The sequence below is a fragment of the Lepisma saccharinum genome, chromosome 7 (assembly GCF_977018435.1).
Source record: "Lepisma saccharinum chromosome 7, izLepSacc3.1, whole genome shotgun sequence".
Taxonomy (NCBI): domain Eukaryota; kingdom Metazoa; phylum Arthropoda; class Insecta; order Zygentoma; family Lepismatidae; genus Lepisma; species Lepisma saccharinum.
Window position 1 is genome coordinate 34,011,564 of NC_139235.1, and position 8,919 is coordinate 34,020,482.

Consider the following 8,919-nt stretch of genomic DNA (forward strand, 5'->3'; position numbering starts at 1 on the left):
AAGATAAGATACAAATCTTCATCAGAAGGGTATATGACTGATCCCATTTTCTTTTAAATATTTAAAATGGAATTTTCCAAAACGAAATACTTACACAAACGAGACGAGACACTACAAACCAACTTAGGGGGGTACAATGTACTGCTGTAACTCGCCCATATTTTTCATAATTTTGTAAGGGGGTGTTCGAAAAACTGTACTTAAACCTATATATTAAGATATTTTGAAAATAGAGTCCCGATTAGCCTATCTGAGCATGAAATGAATCTAGAATAAGTTTTAATGACTTCCGAGTGGAAACCGAAACAAAAATTAACACAAACAAGAACGAGAAGGACCTCGCCACACAAGAGACGAAATAAGGCTGTGACAATTTTCTACTCATCGCATCGCGATATCATTCCTAGGTGAAATGAAATATTTCCTAGACATTTAAACAAGGTGCAATTTGCGTTATTATCAGAAGGGGGGGATTATTTTTACCTATGTATTAGATATACTTATAATTGGACATTAATTGTTTAAAATCTAATTTTGGTATCGAATGCAACACAAACACAGCGCCATTTTAAGTTAAAGTCAATATGTAAGAAAATTACATTAGTCAGATGAATGCACGAGATAAATGAAATTCACTGCAGGTTCTATTGCTAGATTTTGGATTGGATTCGCAAGGTCTTTGAGTGAGATGGGAATGCTTGATTGATTTATTTGGTTTATTTTACTTCGCATTTCTGCCACTTTTGGCTAATCGCAAAGATAAGGATGGGCGATGATATCATAAAATTGGTGAACACTCATATGCCCTACCTCTGGCGTCAAAGCGCGTTATGCCAACCCCTCCGCCACGGAGACTGGCGAGGTGGGAATGTGTTTTGGATTTTCTTTGTAGATGCGAAAATCTTTAACTGTGACGCGCACATGCTTATGCTTAACTTAAAGTTTACCTTTTCACATAAACGAGAAATTGACATGTCACCCTAAAACACACGCATGTATCTGCATTTAATACCACTACATACGAAAAGAGACCTTGGGCGGTTCTTCATATTGTCCACCAAAGATTGAAACGAAAAAAAACACAATTTTGAGCATATGCCTTTCCTTGCTTCCTCTGACATCTGAAGGATTTCGGTTTTGCATATGTAATCATAGTACTTTCAGTGCTTAAAGAGTGTCATCAGGTACAGCTAATTATAGTAACAAATAAATGATTTGTCAAATCTTTCACAAATATTTCAAAGTTAGACTTCTTACGAGTTGGTCGGGAACCATCTCAACTCATTTTTTTCCTTTTTTTAATACAACTCCCTACAGATGTCTGAGTAAATACCAAATATATCTTCTAAAAGACATTGGATGTGGTACACATCTGCAATAAATTGTTTAAATATATTTTTATGCGTAGCTATGGGAATTTAAAATTAGAATGAACTGAACTGAAGTGAACTCTATAAGTATGATATATTCATAATGTGGTTTCTATATTCAGTGGGTGGGAGATGATTATTCCTGGTTGGGGTGGCTCAAGATCCTCCTCACTCCCTTTAATCTCAACCTGCATTATAATGAATAGATGTATCTTTGTTCGCAATTTTCACATTTCGAACTCCTGATTTTCCGTTCCGTTAAATTCAAATAAGGCCATAACGAAATCCAGAGCTTTATGTTTCAGAATTGTTTTCTGGTTTTAAAATCTGTTTAAAAAAACATAAATTCTAAGAAAAACAAAGAAAAAATAGTTATGCAAATTTTGCATTAAATAACAGGACATTCGTGTGTGCTGTTCTAAAATAGAATATTTCCCATGGCTTAACATTATACCTAAGTATCAAAGACGTATTTAGGAGGGGTCCGGACACTTCCCCGAAAGACTTACCAAGAAGTAAAAGTAAATAATCAAAATATAATTATTTAGCATTTATTATAGAGCATTCCCTGACATTCGCTACGAGACTCGGCGGAAAGCGGCCCGGCATCAGCGCTTGTCTTTCCCGGTGAACGGGTCCGCAACAGTCGCACGCTACAGTCTGTTTTTTTAGCTCTCCCTGCCTTCGCTCTCTTTCCCATTCTGTTGACGTTGCAGACTGACGTCAGTATAATCTTCCCTCGGAAGTTATGTTGTGTCGTGTCCGTGTGTTGAAGATTGTGGCTTAATATGGCACCACAAAAGTTTACATTACAACAAAGGATTTATCTTGTCGAGTGTTACTTCGGAAAGAGGAATTGTGGAGAAGTGCGACGACGTTTTGCAACGCAATTTCCTAGTGTTCCCGTTCCACATAGGACCACTATATTAAACCTCGTAAAAAAGTTTAGAGTAATAGGGCCAGTTCTGAATAAAAGTGGAAAGAAAAATGGGGAAATCTAAAAAAAAAAGTATACAAAGACAATCCGCACACCATCCGTGAGCTAAAAGACAGTATTGTACGAGAAATCGGGAGAATTACAGTAGACGAACTTGCACGTGTAAATGCCAATTTCCTTGGGAGATGCCAGGAATGTGTTGCAGCAGAGGGACATCATTTTCAACACCTTCTGTAGTCAAGGTTAGCACACAATATGAAAACTATAATTTTAATAGCCGACTCTACCGACTGTCGCGGACCCGTTCACCGGGAAAGACAAGCGCTGATGCTGGGCCGCTTGCTACCGAGTCTCGTAGCGAATGTCAGGGAATTCTCTGTATAATCGATGCTTATTTCCGCTGAACTTATTGGAAGGCAAGGAATTTGCCTCATACGGCTTTGAAGGGTTCAAAAAATTTATGCACAAAACTAATGATAATATCCATAAAATATTAATCAGAAACTTTACTTTTCGTTAATTGGATCTAACTCCTTATTTGTTATTCAATAAATATTCAATTATTTTTTTTATTTGACATTAAATTCCTTGCCAGGGCAGTTGTTTTTATGCAAATCTTGGCGATCTTAACTACACGTAAGCTAGATAATGAATATATGCTTTTATATCTATATTATTTTACTTTTACCTATTCATGTAATAACAACAATACAACATTAATTAACTTACATATTTAATTAATATTTTAATTTAATTAAATATAATTATTTATTATTATTATTATTATTGCAACACTTGGTTGGACCACCGAAATGTATTTGTAGGTGCAGTAGTATGTGTGTTTATATATATGGGAGGCTGAATTTTGTACCCCCCCAAATGAAAGACGTTCCGGCGCCACTGCATGTAAATTCAAGCACTTGTCATAGCGTTTCACTAACTTACCAATCCCTTCTGCATAAAACTCGGCCGCCTGGGAATTCAACCAACCTGTCACAGCATTTTGAAGATCCTCATCGTCAGAGAAGTGCTGTACCCGAAGCTGCCACTTCATGTGAGTGAACAGATGCAAATCAGGAGCCAAGTCCGGGATGTACGGGGGATGATCAAAAACGTCCCATTTGAATTAGCGCAAAAGGTCGCTGAGCAGTGTGAGGGCGAGTGTTGTCATGCACGAACACAACCCCAGATGTCAGCAGACCGCGACGTTTCTTCTGGATGGCTCTTCTCAGTTTCTACAAAGTGTTACAGTAAACTTCAGAAGTGATTGCCTTACCACGTTCCATGAATTTTTACCCAAAGAAATCTTATCACTCCGTGTATCTCGCATTTGGTGGGATTTTCGATGGCAGCACACATTTTGTGACGTTATAACCAGCACACGTGCGGCACTACGATGCTCTCTCTAGCACAGCTGGAAGCTTACTGAATCACAGATTGCGTGACGTAACAACGGTTACGCTCTGCCCACTACTACTAGCACCATGCCACAACGGCGGTTACTTTCCGAATGACCCTCATATAATGCAATGTACAATCCAGGTTCAAGAAATGGTAAAAAACAGTGCGTAGTTAGAGATCGGTTAGTTCGTTTGAACTCTCCAGCCTAACTATTGCCTATTTTTGTGGGAGTAGGAAAAGGTTTATTATCCAGGTTCAAGAAATGGCTTTCTTAGTTGTAGGTCGTACAGCTGTTGCTATGGCGATCAACATTGAATGACGTCATTCCTATTCAATTAGTCATCTGTTGCTACGTGGGCCAAGAGGAGAACATTACATTACGAAGTAAAAAATTGTGGCACATGGCCTTTGAACTTTTATAAGTGGTTTTGCTCATTTCCTATTTACGTTTTCTAAAAAAAACCTTCAAAATATATACTTTTCTATGACTAACGAAACATTTACAGGAGGCACATTCAGGACCCTCAAACTAGCTGTTAGGAGCACAAGATTTCTTCCATTAAGGTATTTATACACTACATATGTGTCATATTATTTGGCCAGTAATGCATTGTAATTATTTTCTTTTTCCTTATCTTTTTTTTTCTTTCAAAGTACCATAAAAATCAGAACGTTCCTTCATTTTGTAATGAGCTTATTGCAAATAAATGTCACCATCTTGAATGGAATACTGTTGCCATATTCAGAAACTGCAGAATTCAAGCTTTACAACTATATATAAGATGATAGGGTTCCGTAAACACTAAAAGATTATTCCATGTATAATACGCACCACACTTTTTGGAGGCAAAAATTTTGGAAAAAAGTGTGCATTATACATCAGTAAATACGGTATAACTAGATTTCTACACCCAGTTAAAAAAATAATTTTGGTATTTTCAGTACTTGTGTACTCTCCATTCTAATATATGTGCCGGTTTCCGTGGTGAAGTGGCTAGCACAGCATGCTATGAGGCCAGGGGTTCTCTGTGGGTGTCCCTTCATCATTCATCCTTATCTTTGCGATTAGCTAAAATTGGCAGAAAGAAGTAAAATAAACCAAATCAATTATTTTAATATATGCATGCAAACGGCAACTTCTCTGTAAGGAATCCATGTCAACCTCCTACTCTACAGAATGTTTTGTCTAACTGTAACAAAGTTCACTGAAGACGAAACTATCCTTTGAACATTCAAAATGCATATTTGGTGTTTCTCTGTTCTATTGGGTAATTTATAATGCACCACGATATAGTATATTGAGTACAATTATTATAACATAACAGAGAAGCATTTAGTATTTTTAACATAACACCCTTGTAAAAATGATGCATGTACTTTAAGTAAAGGGTAAGTGGGTAGTCTGGTCCACAATTTGCAGAAATTACAAGTCACCTCCCAGTTGGTTGCCAATAAGCCTATAAACACACTACACAAAGATTTTGGGACCCAGATGATGATTCACAGTTGTACCCCATGCATTTCTATTTTGACCATAAGGATAGCACGCCTACTGTTCGATTACAAATTACGATATGTATCATATATGATACAAGGGGACTGAAGAGGATCTAACACTGCTCTATAAATTTCAACTTTTTGTTTGCTTTAGAAATGAAATCTGCTAGTTCTGATGTGCCGAGTTTGAAAATGACAAAACATTTGATTAGCTCAGATAACCAAGATAAAACTAGTTCAATGAAGGGCACTACATGCATACGCATTTTGTACATAGGACGCAGTGTTGGCAAACTTGCACCACAGCTTCATTATAACTAAATTATCTAGTCATTACAATTTAAATGTAGAGTTGGAAAACAGAAATCAATTTGTACCACGGTAAACTGGATTTTACTTGCACGTATGTCGCTTCTTTGCACTCTTCTTGTGTGAAACATTTGGTGTTTCTTGATTGGCATTCTACAATATTCTAACATAACATAACCCGTGTCTCTGCAGCTCTGGAAGGGCCTTGGCTTATCTCCCGACTGCCAGTCTTCCTCCCACAATCCTACCTAGAGGTGTGGAGATCTTCAACTAATAATGGGGTGTCATGGGGTCAGCACGTCAAACCCTCAGCCGTTGTAGAATTCCCAGACCGAGGTACACTACTCACTCGCAGCTCCCTGTTTTCCTCAGAATGGTGGGTTGCCACCAGTCCTATACACAGGCTGAAAACCCAGAGATTGAACCCATGCTGTCCCGCAGTCCAAAGCACCTTAGACCACACGCCACGTAGGAGGACCCTACAATATTTTGCTAGCATTGATTCGCTTCATTATCCATGGTAGTATTTCTCCATACCTGCAATAGCCTGGTGGAAAGACACTCCATGCTTATCCCTGATAGAACCAAAGTTGTCGGTGAACAAGTCGAGTTGGGTGTGCAAAAAATTAACTTTCAAATATACCGGGTGTACACAAATGAATATCGGAGTTTTAAACTTGTATATTTTCTATGCTATACACATTACAAATATGAACCATATATGAAATGAAAGAGTAACTCACCAAGTTTCGATTCTAAGCATGCGCAAAATTTGTTTTCTAACTCTGCCGCTTGGCGGAGCCATTCGTAAAGATGGCGACTCCCGAGCGTAAGTCTTTTTGTATGTTGGAACTCGCAAGGTCTAATTCAGTTACAGTTCAACGGGCATATCAGCAAAGATTTGGAAGTGACCCCTCGTCTGACAACAACATTTCGTAGGTGGTATAACCAGTTTAAGACGACAGAATGCTTGTGTAAAGGTAAAAGTTCCGGATGGCCACGTGTATCAGACGAGAAGGTGGAAAGTGTCAGTACAGCTTTCACTCGCAGTCCTAGACTTGCGCGGGGCGAGTCAAAAACTAGCAATGCCAACAATTACAGTGTGGAAAGTGTTTAGGAAAATACTCCAAATGAGACCGTACTGTCTGCAGCTGTTACAGGCCCTAAAGCCTGCAGATCATTTTGGCTTGTAGGAACTTCTGCATCAAGAAGATGATGATTTTTTTAGTCTTGTGATTTTCAACGATGAATCCACATTTCATCTAAGTGGAAAAGTGTAAACACATAATGTTAGTATCTGGGGGTTGTAGAATCCACGGGAAACTCTGCAGCACGTACGGGATTCACTCAAAGTTAATGTCTTTTATGCAGTATCGAAACAAGTTTAATGGCCGTTCTTTTTTATGGAAGAAACTTACTGGAATTTCATATCTAGACATGCTACAAAATTGGCTCTTTCCGCAACTGGAGGATAAACAACACACCATTTGGCAACAAGACTGCGCTCCCCCTCAATTTCATAATGTAGTATGGGAATGCTTAAGTGAAGTTTTCCCCCATTGTTGGATCGGTCGTCATGGTGCAGACGACTTGCATCTTCTCCAGTGGCCTCCAAGGTCCCCTGACCTCATCCCATGTGACTTTTTTTCTGTGGGGCTACGTAAAAGATCTTTTTTATGTACCACCGCTACCTGTCAGTCTACGTGAATTGAAACGCAGGATTGTTGCAGTGGTAGAGTCGATTACATCAGACTTGCAAAGTTTAGTGTGGCAAGAAATGGACTACCGGCTGGATGTGTGCCATATCACGAATGGTGCCCACATTGAACACTTGTAATGTAGGTTATGAAAACTTGGTGAGTTACTCTTTCATTTCATATATGGTTTATATTTGTAATGGGTATAGAATAGAAAATATAAAAGTTTAAAACTTCGATATTGATTTGTGTACATCCTGTATGTTGCATTCCATTTTTTTATGACATAACAGCATACTTTCTATTACTAATTCTTCGTAATAATTCTTAGTATTGTGGTTACCAAGAAAGTTGTTTACTACTCTCTCAAAAGCAGTCCAAGCTTCTTTTTCAGACCCACGAAGAACAATCAAAGTAAATCCATAAACAGCTTTCAAATCTCTGGCCCCAAAAATATGTCCTCTTTTGTGTCACACTTTGTTTCTGAAGTAATGGACTGCTGCTCCGTTATGGTCCATGACTTCAAGAAAATTTTTCATTAGTCCCAATTTTATGTGCAATTGTGGTAATATCAAATTGTTGTCCACGAGAAATGCACTTACAACGTTCTTTGATCCAAATTCCAGAGGTTGTTTGTTGTCATTTTCAACACTATTCACATGCTTGCATGACATTTTGTCCACATTAGCTCACTAACCAGTAAACCCAAAGGAGCAATACATGTAAACAATTCAGGCATCCGAACCAAGTGATTCCACACAGAAACTGATGCAATTACTGAAGGCCGCAGTGCGAATTAGTAGGTGCTTCCCAGGGCACTTTGTTACCTTCATATTTCAGTAGAAATAGTAAGATTTTCATCCTATTTATAATGACTTCCTTCAAAATCTCTAAAACTAGAGCCTATTAACAATTTTCATTGTTAGATTCGTGTTCTGCACCCTTGACTTATTAAAATTTGTGTACTTTGGTCTCCGAAGCATTTTGGCTGTAGACCAGTGTAATCAAAAGCTATATATCCATCCAAATTTAATACTCAGTCCGTTTTCTGCTTGTGACCAAAATAATTTTCACAAAAGTTGTTTTCAAGTGCACATATAGGCATTATCGTACATAGGATTTTTTTTCCAGGGGTGCTGGAATTGTTAAGGGTGATATAATATAGGTGCATTCTAGTGGGTCAGGATACACTATAAGATATTTCATAAAAATACATTTTTAACCTTAGATTAAGTTGTTAATAGGAGGTATTTGTAAGTGCATTTATCACTTTGGGTTTTCCGAGAGTTCTTTACTGCTTTCATTTGAAAATTTTGATTTTTTACAAAATTCTGGAAGGGCTGTAGCCTTAATAATCGAGACTGGATCTAATCATTGTTTATTGCACTAAGATAATATAATTTATAATTTCTGTGCGCATTTACATAGGTATACAACTCCTATGTGGCTGACTTTTGATCTTGCAATGGAAGTTCTTCACAGTCATAGTTAGTTACAAGTGAGAGGAAAGAGATGCTAAGTAACAAAAATACAAATAGTGTTTTTGTGTGTGTTGCTTAGTAAATAGTGCAGGTGTACGAAAGTAGGAAAAATACATTAAGAATGGCATTTCTTACACCATAATATGTCAAGTAGTTCTCACATAATTGTAATGTGAAGTTGACGCTTGAAACAAACATCTCAGAAGTTGATTCGTGTCCCATAGAAA